This window comes from Falco naumanni, chromosome 4 (genome assembly GCF_017639655.2).
Source record: "Falco naumanni isolate bFalNau1 chromosome 4, bFalNau1.pat, whole genome shotgun sequence".
Taxonomy (NCBI): domain Eukaryota; kingdom Metazoa; phylum Chordata; class Aves; order Falconiformes; family Falconidae; genus Falco; species Falco naumanni.
In genome coordinates, this window is record NC_054057.1 from 62,268,410 (window position 1) to 62,282,695 (window position 14,286).

Genomic DNA, 14,286 nt, shown 5'->3' on the forward strand with positions numbered 1-14,286 from the left:
CAACCAGGCAGGGCCAGACTTGCACAAACACTTCCTCCTTCCTGCCTGCTCTCCCAGGCTTCTCCAAAGGACACTGGGGAGGAAGTTGCCTTTATTCATCTAGGCAGTCAATGAGCATGGATTAAATGTTCCTGGATAAATTACTTCAGGAAGCATTTTTAGCTGCTGAATACAGTCTGTGGGAAACACCTGTTTGGTTTCCATGTCCTGAAACCACAGAACAACAAATGTTGAGAGGTACAACTACCATGTATCCCTGGGACTGTATGAGGCAGCTTACATTGTAACTCATTTTTGTACAATGGAGAAAGGAAAGGATGAAAGTTACAACATAGCAAACTCACCCCCTTACACAACATTGGAGTTAGTAACACGACCAAGTAAATTGAAGTACGAGATCAATTACAAACATCCACGGAGTCTGGCAGACATTAAGACCACATTGGTCAAAGCTAAGTGAAGGAGAAAGGGTGAGGGAGAAAAAAAAAAAAAAAAAGGTTCAAGCCTGGAAGATGCAGGAAAGGCAATGCAGTGCTCTTGCCCTCCTATGTCATTTCTCTGTTCAGCTGTGTATGATACTCACTCCCTCCAGGAGAAGGGGACAGTCCACCTCCCATGACCTCTTTACCTCTGTTGAGGCCACGGTTAAAAGCACGCACAGCATTCTGGGCACCTCCCCTCCCTTCATCCCACCCAGGGGGAGATTAAGCCATCTTATTTGGCTTTTATTCAAATGGCTTTTGGAGAACAACTTAAGATGGTCTGGCAGGCAGCCACAGCACACAGTATAAACAACTGGTGGTGTGGCTGCCCCTAACCGAGCCTGGTTCCAGTCACATCGTGAATGGATACACAAGAGCATCAGCCCAACCAAAGAGACAGGACTTGGCACCTACAAGACTACCTCTGCGCCTGCCATTTCAGGAGAATAAAAGAAAAAGAAACATTTTAGGGAAATTTTATCGCACATCTATAACAAAGTTTTTGGAGACATGCAGTGCTACTGACTTCACTTCAAGACAGCTCTAGTAAATCATAGTAGATACAGTTGGTGATGTAAAAACAAGCTGTAATTGAACTACATTCCACTCCTCTGCATTCCTTACAGCCAAGTATCATTGGATGGTACTGGCAGAGTGACAGTGACAGCTTAGTAGTCATTTTTGTACAAGTCTGTCCCCTGTGTTTCACTGGTTCACATTCTAGACTACCTTAAGATTAAGGCAGAAGGATGCATTAGTTAGCGAAGTAAACAGGCTGATGCTGCTCCTAGGACTTGAAGGAACAGACAGCATTTGAGAACAACCACTGTCAAAACTGCGATGTAAAAGACACCTGCGTACTTCAGTCCATACAAATACCATGAAGAAATTGTATTCCTTCACTAAAACATGTTATCTGAGCACCTGCACCTCAAATACCCTCTGACTGCAGACCTGATGATAGACCCCAATGAAAGTATAGTTTTACGGTGCCTTCCACAAGGACAGCTAGGACAAGAAACTTGGATGATCCACTGCTCCAAATTCCTAACAAATCAAATCAAACTTGGGGTTTTTTTTAGCCTAGCTTGCCCATTTTAATGTTTTGTAGTCCTCTTACTCTAATAAAAAGATTTGTGACCAAGTTAAATAAGACTTCTGCCCTCTGCAGCAGAAAAATCAAGAAAAAGTCCAACTGTCCAGAAAGGCCATCCCTCAAGTCACACACCAGCCCTGCTATCTTGAACAGCAGCAGGGGAATATGTTAGAAACTTTAATAAATACCCAAGAGGAAGGATGCAAAAAGAGTAGTAAATAGAGTGTTTAACGTAACAGAATGGAAAGATAAGTACGTTTCAGATGTTTATTCTGCAGAAGTTCGTCACAGAACTCTCCATATAATACCTTTTAAAGACATGCAGACTCTCCCAGAGTTGATTTAACACTCCACTTGTCATAGCCAGGCGTGCCTGCTCTGCCAAGCCTTGCTACTGAACTTCTGTCAGGGATTTTGACATTTCAGAACTCTAGATAGTAGCTGTATTTCCCAGAACAGATGAAGTTTTGGTGTGTACACATAGCTGTATCAAACCTTTGCTTTAATTAAAGATTTAGTGTTGTGTCATTAAAATAATAGTTCATACCTCAAAAGCAGGTGTTCCCTTTAGCCGGTCCTTCAGTCCTCAGAAACTGCTTATCTGCAAAATACAACACAGGCACAATTAAGAGGAAGCCATATGATTACAGAGTACTTGGATGTAAACTAACTAGGGATGGCTAGGAGATGATTTGTGTTACTCAAAACTAACTAAAACTGAGAAATTTTGTTGTAGCCCCACTACAGTCAGCCAGGCACCTTTCTTTAACGCATGTTCTTCAAGAGGAATACTATCTAGCTATTGCTATTTCACATAAGCACTTGCTCAAGCTATTACGGATATACCATGAAAATTGTGAGCAACTTTTCCCTCATTACACATCTTAATAGGTTTTTACAAACACACCATTAAAGCTGAAGTAATCCAGGATGATTAGAACATCCTTCCACTAAGTAGTATTTCAGGTGCTCATATACCAGCTTAAAAGCTCTCAAAGTCACTGTTAGGCATACATCTGCATAGCCACCGGTGACAGCCAGGTCTGATTCACCAGTTGTTCATCTCCAGATAAAAATCAAAGCTAAAAGAGGCACCAAAACATCTGTGGCCCAATTTATCAGCTAATACTACGTAGATCCACTGTGCAAAGCACCTAAAGGCCTTCATATGGCAGAACTGTCACGTTTTAGTCAGAGACAAACAAGTAGGCAAAGGTGAAGCTTGCTTTCTTTCGGTAAAGGCTGTCCCACTCCAAGCCATTTTCTGTACTTCCAAACTTCAGAGTGGACTCTCTTGCAAAGTTTTTAATACATTCTCAAGGCAAAACCTACAGGCATTGCTAGACATGTTACTCAACTAGGAAAGCATACACTGTATTCTTGTAAGGATTACATTAATGACAAGCGGATTAATATTTTAAGGGGATCTAGATTTTTTAAAAGAAATAAAGAAATTTGGAGCTGCACTGCAGTAGCACACAGCACATTTTCCATGATTTCAGTGAAGCTGTACCCACCAGCTTTACCAGGGAACCATCTACTCATCTACTGGGTATTGGGTCCCAAATGTTTCTATACAGTATTTTATACTATGCTCATTATGTTTCTTTACTGTGAAACCAGCACAGCTACAAAAAAATTCTATCAAAATGACACTCCTTATACTCTACGCAGTGCTCTTCTGCAGAAAAGAGCATTAAGTTGCACAGTCAAGAGTCAGTTAAATATTTCAATCCACATAGAGAGATGTCCAACTCATTCTTCACCACAGCAAGCAATCAAGCCTGTCTCACAACAAAGTATCATCTCAGCACCTGCTTATTAACGCAAAGTCATATAGGAACACTAATGCTAGCTCTTCTCCCTACAGATGTGCATTTCACATTACATGGAAGTAGAATGCCTGAGCTTTTAGTTAAATGAGAAAACAACCCAGTGAAGAGAGTATCACTTCAGCTTTAATAAGTGGTAAAGCATTCAGGAGTGAGAAAAACCTTCTCAAAGCATCCTGTTCCCTTCAGAAGGGGTGGAAAGGAGAGTTAGTAAGTTAATTAAGGAACAGAGAAATATCTTGTGTATGATTCAGATACAAATATTACGGATGAGTTCTTGGTTGTGTGATAACACTAATGCTCCCCTTTCCAACAGAAGGAAGCTCTGCTAAAATAGGTCATTAACCCACATTTTCTTTTTCCACATCATTATTTGCAGTTTAGCCACCTGGTGGTAAATTGGGGCATTGGGGTCCTTCTCCCCAGCTACTTCCCACTGCTGAACAACCAGATCACATCCAAAGGCATCAAGCCCTAATTGCTCGGCCCAACTGCATCTCTAGTTGCTCTTTAAATAAACCCTGAAGGAATGAATCCTATACTACCAGGGTGGTTTTAACTACCCACAGTTGTAAAGATTGCTTTTTCCCCTTAAGTATGGGGTGTTCTTGAATGACAAACAGAAATGCTAAATAACCTTTCTTACTCCAGATTAACAGATTTACTAAAATTGGAGGTGTGGCCACGAAGATTTTTGTGTTAGGTCTTACAGTAGTCTAAGATAGACTCCACCTTGCCCCCTCACATAATTGAGGAAGACTCTGACTACTTACAGAAGCACTGGGGGGGGGGGGGGGGGGTGGGGGGGGGGTGGCAGGGAGAAAAGAAAAAAAAAAGTCACCTATCATCCAGCCAGCAAATACTGGCTCATGTGCTCCATTATTAGCCACAATTGTTTTCCAGTTCGCAGAAATATTTCTGAAAACTGTTAAATGGTATCTGTCTATACATTGCAACCCTGATTCTAAGTTTGCAACTTTATTTCTCCCCAATGCAATTTTTATGCAAGTGACACTGAAACACAACAGAGAAAAAGCAGTTTATTATTTCGTTTGCATCCCACGCCACACCCACTCTTCATTTTTATCTTGCCTGCGCTATCAGAAAGTAGGTAATGCCTGGTATGCATACTGTCCCGTCGTGTTTGCTATGCCTATAATATCCAGTTCCACATCCTGCACCAGTAGTTCTTGTTCCTCAGCTCTTCTGGTTCCCAAGCTCCTTGCACTTTTACTACTAAACATTTCAACAGCTTCTCTAACTTCAACCAGTTTTCTACACAGATTTTTCCACACCACCAACTGAATTACCTGTAACCCATTAATACACTAGACTACTTTCTGCTTACTACCCAGTCTTTTATCTTCTCTTTCTCACCTGAGAGTTCAACAAATCCACCCTATCTATAACAGAAGAGTTATTCCAAGGAGTCCCAAAAGCACACACACATTTCAGTGCAAACATTAACTTTCTGCTTTTTATAATTTTTAAGGTTCTTACTACTTTAAGTAGCAACTACTTGTCTCTACCAGTTTCCAGCAGCAGCCCTTTTGAGGATGGAGTAAATTACCACCTCTCTTTGGTCCATGAGAAAAGCATGCAACTTACCTTGGTAAACCACCCAAAAAAGATGCAAGACAGAAGCAAAGAAGTGATTTCCCCTCCATCCACCTCACAAAATTACTGTGATTAGACAGGCTCCAGTTTAGGTAATGTAGTACTTTCTGTATGAACAGTGCTTGTCTATCTGTGTTTATGTTGCTGGACTGCCAAAGAAAGAGGTAATAGAGCAAACCTCTAGTGACACTCCAGATTATCACTCTTACCCCAGCTAAATGGAACGCAGCACTTCAGTGCAATTAAGTTTATAACAGAAAGTATGTGCAATTTGTTGGATCAGGTGCCCTTATAGGCTCCCTCAATTTCTCTTAACAAGCAACACTTTCTGTTTTCTCCTCCCCAAATTTGTAAGACTGCTTCCCATATACTGCGAAAGCCACTCGATCTGTTTCCTGTTGTCTCTCACCCTACATACTTTGTTTCCAAATCTCTAGATAAACAGCTTCCTTTAAATAGCTCCCTGTCTTAAGTATGCATGGTACATGAAGATCACTTGATATGAAAAGCTAAGAGAGGCGGCACACATTGCAGCTACAGCATTCCACATGCAAAGCAGTATCTCGTTGTTGAATACCATGGGTTCAAACACAAAGTCTTGAAAACCCTGAGCTATATATACATGGTGACCATGAAACCCGGAGATTAAGGCATCTCAGATTTTCATCCCAGTCCTTTCCTAGAGGAATAATACTAGCAGCAAATTAACTACAATTTGATGCAAAGAAACCTGCCTTTATAGCCACAAGTCTCTATGCTGTCTCGCTGCCTGCACCAGAACTTACCAACATCCTAAACCATGAGTTTATTAAAGAATATATGATGGACATTTCTTCATGGGTACCATTGTCAAATATTCAATGAATTTTTGTTAAGCATCAAACTGCTGTTCCCACACTTACATGAGGCATCTCAGATAAAGCTGACAGTATTTGAAAGAGACTTCTTTTAGGTATGATTCTACACCTTTGAGCAGAGCTTCTTCCAAGAGAGAGGGAAAGTGCTGAAGTTAGACTAATAATTTAGAGTATTCCAAACACAAGATGTAGTTCCACTGAACTCTTACAAGTGAATAATCTTCTAGGGAAACATTCATGAACAGCAGGTCAGACTTTCACGGTAAGTCACGCAACTCTTACTACTTGTAGAAAGAGACCGTACCTCCTAATTGCAGGTAGCACACAGAAGAATAAAGGTCTTCAACCATAAAGCAAGCAGATACTCTTCAGCAATATTCACGTTTAATCCTCATTGAGGAGGACAGGCTTTAAAAAAATAGTCTTCTGTAGCAATTCAGGTTGACAAAAGTTAAACAGTGAGGTTCATATAATCAGACAGTAAATAAGCAGCTGCACAAGCGTAGCTGTTTCTATAGCACCATGGATTTTCATATGTCAAGAGCGATTTGACTAAAGGAATGACATGCAATGATTCTAGAAAGTTGGAAGAGTGACTCATGGACTGCCAAATCACTAGTACCAAGGACCAACCAAGGACCTTCCAGAATGATCCTGGAAGGCTAGAAAGTTCAGCAAATGCTAATTAACAATAAGTGCCAGCAGCCAGTGGCCTTTGGTTAGTTAGCGTACAACCAAATAGCACAGGGAGGGTGGGAGAGAGTACTCAACTGTGTTACTAGACAGAGTACACCTGACAAGAAGCTGAAAACACCCAGAGAAGGCAGAGATTAAATACTCTGACAGAAGTGATCTTCAAATCTTTCTACAGATCTTTCAGATGTGTCTAAACAGAAAAAAACCCCACACCTACAAAACCTTAACACACAAGCATCCAGATCCACAAAATGAAAAAAAAAAAAAAAACCACAAAAAACAAAAGGCAGAAAATGCCCTCGGTGAGAAACAACTAAGTGCACTCCTTTTCAACAGAAGCTGAAAAAAGTGATTTAAGCAAGACCAATGTATCTCTTTTCACAGTTAAAAAACTAACAGGACTAAATTAGCTAAAGTTAGCTATCACAGTTGCATTCCCAACAGCATCTCTAGCTTCCTGTGTGGATGAGTAGTTTTGGTGAAAGCAGTTCTAATTCGGATTCAGAGAATGCAAATTTAAGGAGCACAGCAATTTCTGACCAGTTCCTTCCATGAACACTGATACATAAGAAAAACTGTCTTTCACATTCAAGTTTAATCCTCTTCTGAAATATTTATTTTTGGAACAGTTCATTGAACAGTAAGCCTTCAGTCTAGCCAATTACATCTAAAAATAAAGGTATTAAGAATTCAGGAATTCTTCCTACTGTTATAGTTAATCAATACAGATCCACTGCAATTCCTGTCATATGCTTTGTCAATGCATATGCCCATGCCCATGCTTGGACAGCATTACCCAACAACCTGCCATCTTTTTGGGTAGTACAGACCAGAGACAGATATTTTAATGATTTGAGATGTTACCGAGATCCATAGAGCAAAGGTTCAGTTGCAAGCACATCAGAAAAAGGAGCAGTGAGAACCCGAGTCAAGTCCCAAACAGAAACAGGAACACCTCAGTTAAACTATATGCAACTGAAGCTCCTCCAATGGCTTGTTTTGCCTTAGCTGGGGCTAATGAGGACAAAGAAAACACATTTTTCTTCACCAAAAGGGTTGCCAAGCACTGGAACAGGCTGCCCAGGGAAGTGGTGGAATCACCATCCCCAGGGGTATTTAGAAGACATGCAGACATGGTCCTTAGGGACATGGTTTAGTAGTGGGCTAGGCAGTGCTGGGTTAGCAGTTGGACTCTATGATCTTAAAGGTCTTTTCCAACCTAAACCATTCTGTGATTATTCAAATTTCACTTGTGCTCTAATGAAAGGCTGCTCAACAGATTGTGCTTCCTGCAATCAGAATTTCAATTTCACAGTTGACTTAAACATGCCCAGGACCACAGTGACTAGGAAAGGGCTGTACTCACACTTGTACAGCCTCACTTTTTAAACCAGGGTGGCTACCTGCAAACAGCTCTTGAGAATGGTCCTGGTCCATGCTAGCTCCTGAACAGCATCCACCAGCGTCTGGGAGAGTACTGTTGCCCAAGGCCAAAGATTGCAAGAGGAAATATTCTGAAAACAAATCAGCACAGGCACTGTATTCCAGCACTACCAGAACTCACCGAGCATCATGTAATTCACTAGCACCAGTATAGCTGGAGACACAAGACTAAGGGAAGCTTTTACTTGGCAAGTTGTTTGATATTCACATCATCCCAGCTTTCTGGGAAGTCCACTAGTCCAGCTCATCCTCATCTGCCACTACAAAAGAGCATATCACCAAGAAAGTCTCCCCAGCCCACTACAGTAAGAAACAGGGTTGTCTGCCTTTTCAAAAAACTCACATTTTTTTGCTCATCTTTAAATACATCTTTTATAAAGCCTCTCTGCTCTAGATTGTTCCTTTTAGCTAAATCAGATGTCTGGCAGATCTGTTTTTCACAGGTTGTTCATTAGGACAACCAGCAACTCTCCACATACCCTCCTCTAGTTCTCCTCTAGCCCTTCACAGTGTGTGCCACCCAGCCATGACAACAACTGCAGCTAAAGTAGAGGGCGATTTCCAAGGCAACTGCCTCTTCACTCACACTGATTCAATTCTTATACCTTGAAGGTTGTTTAATGAACAGCTGGAAACGTGAAGTGATCACAAGTTTTCACCAGTGTCTAACCTATGACTGCCACCTCTTTAACCTGAATTACTGCTAAGCTGACTGACTCCCCAGATCCTTGTTCTCTCAGTCTCTGTACAGTGATATATGTAGCTTCATTAGCTATATTTTCCAAATGGAAACTCTTGCTCTCACTTTGCAAAGAAACTTCTTCAAGCTCAACCCTATTCAACCCATAGTTAACCGTTCTTTTTTGTTGCACAGAGGCAGCCAGCACCCATTTCTAGACAAAGGTAGAGGACGATAAGGAAGAAGCGTAAGACTTCTCACTGTAAGTCACAAAAAGCACTGAGGTCCCATGTCCAGCAAACAAGCCTCAAATAGGTTTATTAGTACCCAAGTTGAGAACAGCCCTGTGGAGAAATACTCAGGGTGCTGGTGGGCAAGAAGCTGGACGTGACCCAGCCACGTGCGCTCGCAGCCCAGAAAGCACCCCGGTGCCCTGGGCTGCATCCCCAGCAGCGTGGCCGGCGGGGCGAGGGAGGGGGCTCTGCCCCTCTGCCCCGCTCTGCTGAGACCCCCCTGCAGCGCCGCCTCCAGCTCCGGGGCCCCCAGCATAAGGAGGGCACGGACCTGTTGGAGCGGGGCCAGAGGAGGCCACGGAGATGGCCAGAGGGCTGGAGCCCCTCTGCTGTGCAGCCGGGCTGGGAGCGCTGGGGCTGTTCAGCCCGGAGAAGGGAAGGCTCCTGGAGAGCCTGGAGCACCTTCCAGCACCCAAAGGGGCCGGCGAGGAAGCTGGGGAGGGGCTTTTCCCAAGGGCCTGCAGCGCCAGGACAAGGGGGAACGGCTTTGCGCTGAGAGAGGGCAGATGGAGATCAGAGCTGAGGGAGAAATCCTCCCCTGTGAGGGCGGCGAGGCGCCGGCACAGGCTGCCCAGAGCAGCTGTGGGTGCCCCAGCCCTGGCAGTGCCCAAGGCCAGGCTGGACGGGGCTGGGAGCCACCGGGGCTGGGGGAAGGGGGCCCTGCGCGTGGCAGGGGTGGGACTGGGGGGGTCTTTAAGGGTCCTTCAACCCAAACCGTTCTGGGATTCTGTGAAGTTCTAACAGGCTGTCCAACACTAAAAAAAAGCATCCTTCTCTTAGCCATTTCACCTACACTACACCCTCTCAGAAAAGCAGTAACATAGAGAACACCGATGCTTTCCCACAGCCTAATCTGGCAAGTCTTGAGATGGCTCAAGAACAGGACTGTGTGTTTCCTTCCTGCTTTCACAAATGACACTCTCTCACTATGTAGATCCCTATGGAGAGGCCTATACCGCCGGCACGTATGGACTGTGGTGATAAGGGCAGGGGAAAGCTGTGCAACTGCAGGTCACTTTTCAGACATACTGTCAATTGACTTCACTGAGCACTTAAAAAAACACCCATCAAGCCACTGTAAGTGTTTTGTTACAGGATCCACACAGAACAGCCAGTGCTCTTTAAATTGAGGTTTGCTTGGTGCTTGGAAAAGGGTTGTTTTTACAGGGACTTGAGGACTCAAATGTGGCATTACTACTGACCTGTGCTGCTTCACCCTGATTTGCAACTGCCCCAATCTTGACCTGAAAGTACCTTTAAGAGGGAGATTTAGGATTTACTTAATCCTCGGATTTTCAGTTTGGAAATGTATTTATGACAGATTTTACATGGAATGCTTTGGAGGGAAAAGAAAAAAAAAAATCACCACACACACACGAAAAAAAAAAAAAACCCACACACAAACCCCACCAAGCACCAAAACTAAGCAGAATACACACTGGCAGCCTGACTAACACCCTGAGTTAAAACACTCTGAAAGCGCATGTTATTTAGTTAAAAATAAACAAATAAAACAACCATAAGATATCTCCATGCAAAAGGTCATTTATATAGACCAAATTCTCATGCCCAAACGTGCACTACATAAACACCAGTATCTGAGCAAATCAGTTGAACAGGTTTAATACCCTGTGTATTTTAGGTAAAATATCCAAGATGTTTGGGAACACTGAAAAGGAACTGAACTAGGCATTAACCATGCCCTTAAAGATCAGTCACACCACCACGTCAGAAGGTGAGCAAAATTGTAAAACGAACCCACTCCATAGCAAATTCAGTATCTCCTCTGTTTAGTGATGTATTTTATGAACTAGTTGCTCTTTATAGACACAATTCTGTGAGCAGTTCCAAGTTAAGGCCACACATTTCCATAGCAAACATCCTGAAAAAGCTTCCATCATGGCTCTATTTTCTGTCCTAATCACACTTTCAAACATAAGAGGCAGCAACATTTTCAAGAGACAGAGACGCTCATCCCTTGCATGTATAATCAATCACCAAAAGAGATGTGTCTGCTTTCTCAAGGTGCAGAATGGCAGCACAGAACAGAAAGAACAAGGTGGGGGCAACCAGGGGAATAAACAAAACAACAACTCACATACATAGCACTTAAGTACTAGAAATCAATGTGCTTTCCTGCTTGCTTTTTGTGGAATCTGCTCCTGAACACAGATGCTGCTTTACAGGAAATTCTATCTTCCTTCATCCCGTATCTATTACCTCTGCACACATGAGCTTCACAGGTTAGTTTCCAGTGCCTTGTGTCTCCATTACAGAAATTGGAGACGAAGTTGAGCAGAATGGCTCTAAAGGGTACGAACAGCAGGATTGCTGTCAGAACAGCCAGATAAGGCCTTATTAGAAACACCTAACACTCCTCATTAGTCACAGGTGAACAAAAGCATCCCAAGGGCAAGTCACATGCATGCTATTTCTTAAAATAGATGGAAGAAAGAAAACAGCATTTCCTGCATGTGCAAGAGGGCCTGTATTAGAGGTAGATGGAAATGATAAATCTCCTTGTGTCCAACATTTAAGTTTACTGAGTTTTGACATGGACTAATTACATGACAGAATTTGATTTTGCTTTTACATTTTCCATATCAGTTTTGGACTGTGATTTAGCCAAAGAGCATACAGAAGATGCTTCATCAGCTCTTATTAGACAGAGGGAATAACTTTTTATTGTTTTAATGGTGCCAGACAGCAATGCAATTAGTACACCAAAGATTAAAAAAACAAAACCAAGAAAACCCAAAAAAGTTAAGCTTTATTTTCCATTGCACAAAGATTTAGAGTCCCTGCATCATCAATAGACTTCTCTCTGCATTTTCAAGTGCCAAAACATTACTATGGATCAGAAGGAGGAAGGCAAAAAAAGCATTTAAACCCAGTGCACAGACACATGATCATTGCTACTTAAGTGCTAGAAATCATTGAGCTTCCCTACTTGCTTTTCTGGAATTAGCTGCTACTAAACCAGCTGCTGCCTTGCACATTCGTAAGAGAATCTCCACTGATGTCCTGTCAATGGAGAGGACTAGTTGATGGGAACCAAGCCTTACTCTGCAACAGCGCAACTGCAGAGGCAGATTACCCTTCTGAATACAAAGTTAAAACTGTTCAGGGCTAAAGTGATCTGCTACATTTGACAGCTGAATATTTCAAATCTTGCTATTTTAGAGTCTGGATTGCACAGTGAAGAATCACAGATCCTCACTGTAGTTCCATAGCATGCGAAAACATACTCCACTCAACTGTAACAAGCCCTGTAGACAAACCTAGCAGGGTTTTTCTGGTTGGGTCAGGGTGGGTTTTTTTCACCCCCTTCTTCAAGCTAAAAAGCCTTTCTAGGAGTCATGGCTATTCAGTAGCACAAAGACTATATACTTCACCTGGTATCAAAATATTTGCTTTGAAGCTAGAGGGCATCTTCTAACAGAAAAGTTAATGACCTTGAATGTCACTACAGACACAATATAAAGTGTTATAATCAACTAAAAGCAAAACCATTCAGAATACAACTACATTCCAAAAGTTTTCAGAGGACTTGTCGCCCAAAAGCTTTACATGGAAAAGATCTGATTTGCAGTAACAATTAAGCAGTATCTGAGTCCTGAGATACCAAAACTACTACATGGTGGAACTCCTGATTACACATAGGCTTTATCAGGACCTCATCAAGATCCCAGCTGTGCAGGAGTCGCCCATGGAACATCCCACATTCTTCTGGTTAATTCAGGAGAAGTCTCAAGACACCATTTCACCTCTCCTCTGCAGCAACACCTAACTGACCTGGTCAAGTTGGAGCTGGCACTTCAGGTTAGGCAGAGCTGAGAAGTTAGGCCTGCTCTGAGTGATCTCCAATACACAGACCAACCCCTCTGTCACCCACAGAAGAAAGTACTGGGGCCTTAAGAGGGTGCAAGAGAACAAAAGACAACAAACATTCTCCCATTATTATCATACAGCACCAACATTTAAGACTTCCAGCTAAAATCAGAGCAAGCACAAGCGGATTTGTTCTGCAAGGTGTAAGCAGAAAGTGATACTCATAACAGGTGAAAGGGAAGAAGGAGAGATATAGGTGAGAACAGTGTAGCCCGATAGGGTTATGATCATTAATATTTAGTTATTTGCCTCTTAGCTTACACATCACACTTCCAAGACAAAGAAACACATCTTACCCAAGCTTTTGGGGTTTTCCGATTGTCTTAACACATTTATTTTTTTTTTTTTTTTTTAACATCAAAGTCCTGCACAAAAGAAATTGTTGTTTCTTCCCAAGAGAAGCAGTCCTCAGGACTTGGATTGGAAACAAATAAAAAAACAAAGGCTATCTGCAAAAGTTAAGTTCCCCTCTTTCACAAGCGGGTTGAAAAACCAGGCAGTTAGACTAAGACTCAACGCCAGTTTGCAAATAGATTAAACATTTGGTTTGAGTTGGAACATGTTCACGTATTCTCCATCAAAACTATGCCTTTAATGGTTTTAAAAACAGAGTGTCACTCAGCAGTTCAAGACAAAAGTGGGTGCCCTTGAAATTACCTGATAAATCCTTCAGGTGTTTATTCACAACTGTAGAAGAGTAATTAATTAAGGTTTCTAAAGCTAACAAAAAAAATAACTGGAACACAACACCAGTAGTTTCTCATTATACAACTGCCTCCAAAACCAGATTTGTTCAATTCAGCATGAAAAAGTGGGATGGAGTCTTAGCACCCAACATCAGATGACAACAGGTTCCGACAAGGTGCAGACAGATGTGTTAAACCAGAACAGATCAACAAATTGTTTCAAGATCTGAGACACGATATACATAATGGTGTATTTGACACAGGTAGGCTCCTAAATAATACCCTGCAGAAAATGGCTGCAGAGCAAAGCACCATGGTGTAAGACTATTCATCTGACGCTCATTCTACCCTGCCCTAATATGCTGCAATGCATTGTTATACATGAGTTTTAATTTGTATTTTTTAAAACCTATCAGTAGTTATGGGCATGGCAAAACCAGAGGTATGGAGGATGTGATACTCATGCCCTTTTATTTTGCTGCATTTTTGCAAATTGCTGTTCAATCGCAGAAAATAAAAAGTGAGGTGGAAAAGAACTGCAAGAAGAAAAACAAAGGGGAAAAAAAGGAACAGATTCAGCATCTTAGAACATTCCTTCCCCTCAGACTCCATATTATTTTGGTGAAGGCAGAGGAGCAGCATTAGTCTGTCTGTGTTATCACAACAATGATATCCTAAACAAAGGGAGCTTGGTGGAGCTGTTTTCTCAGATAC

At 42.2% G+C, this 14,286-nt stretch overlaps 1 protein-coding gene across 10 annotated transcripts in view; it reads right to left on the bottom strand.

The window, feature by feature from the left end:
- Window positions 1-14,286, bottom strand: part of MAP4 (microtubule associated protein 4) — a 170,439-nt gene that overhangs the window by 137,538 nt on the left and 18,615 nt on the right. For all 10 annotated transcript variants that reach the window (XM_040589744.1, XM_040589739.1, XM_040589745.1 and 7 more), the window contains exon 2: window positions 2,126-2,179. The gene's annotated coding sequence lies outside the window, so the exon portion shown is untranslated. The remainder of the gene's footprint in view (window positions 1-2,125; window positions 2,180-14,286) is intronic.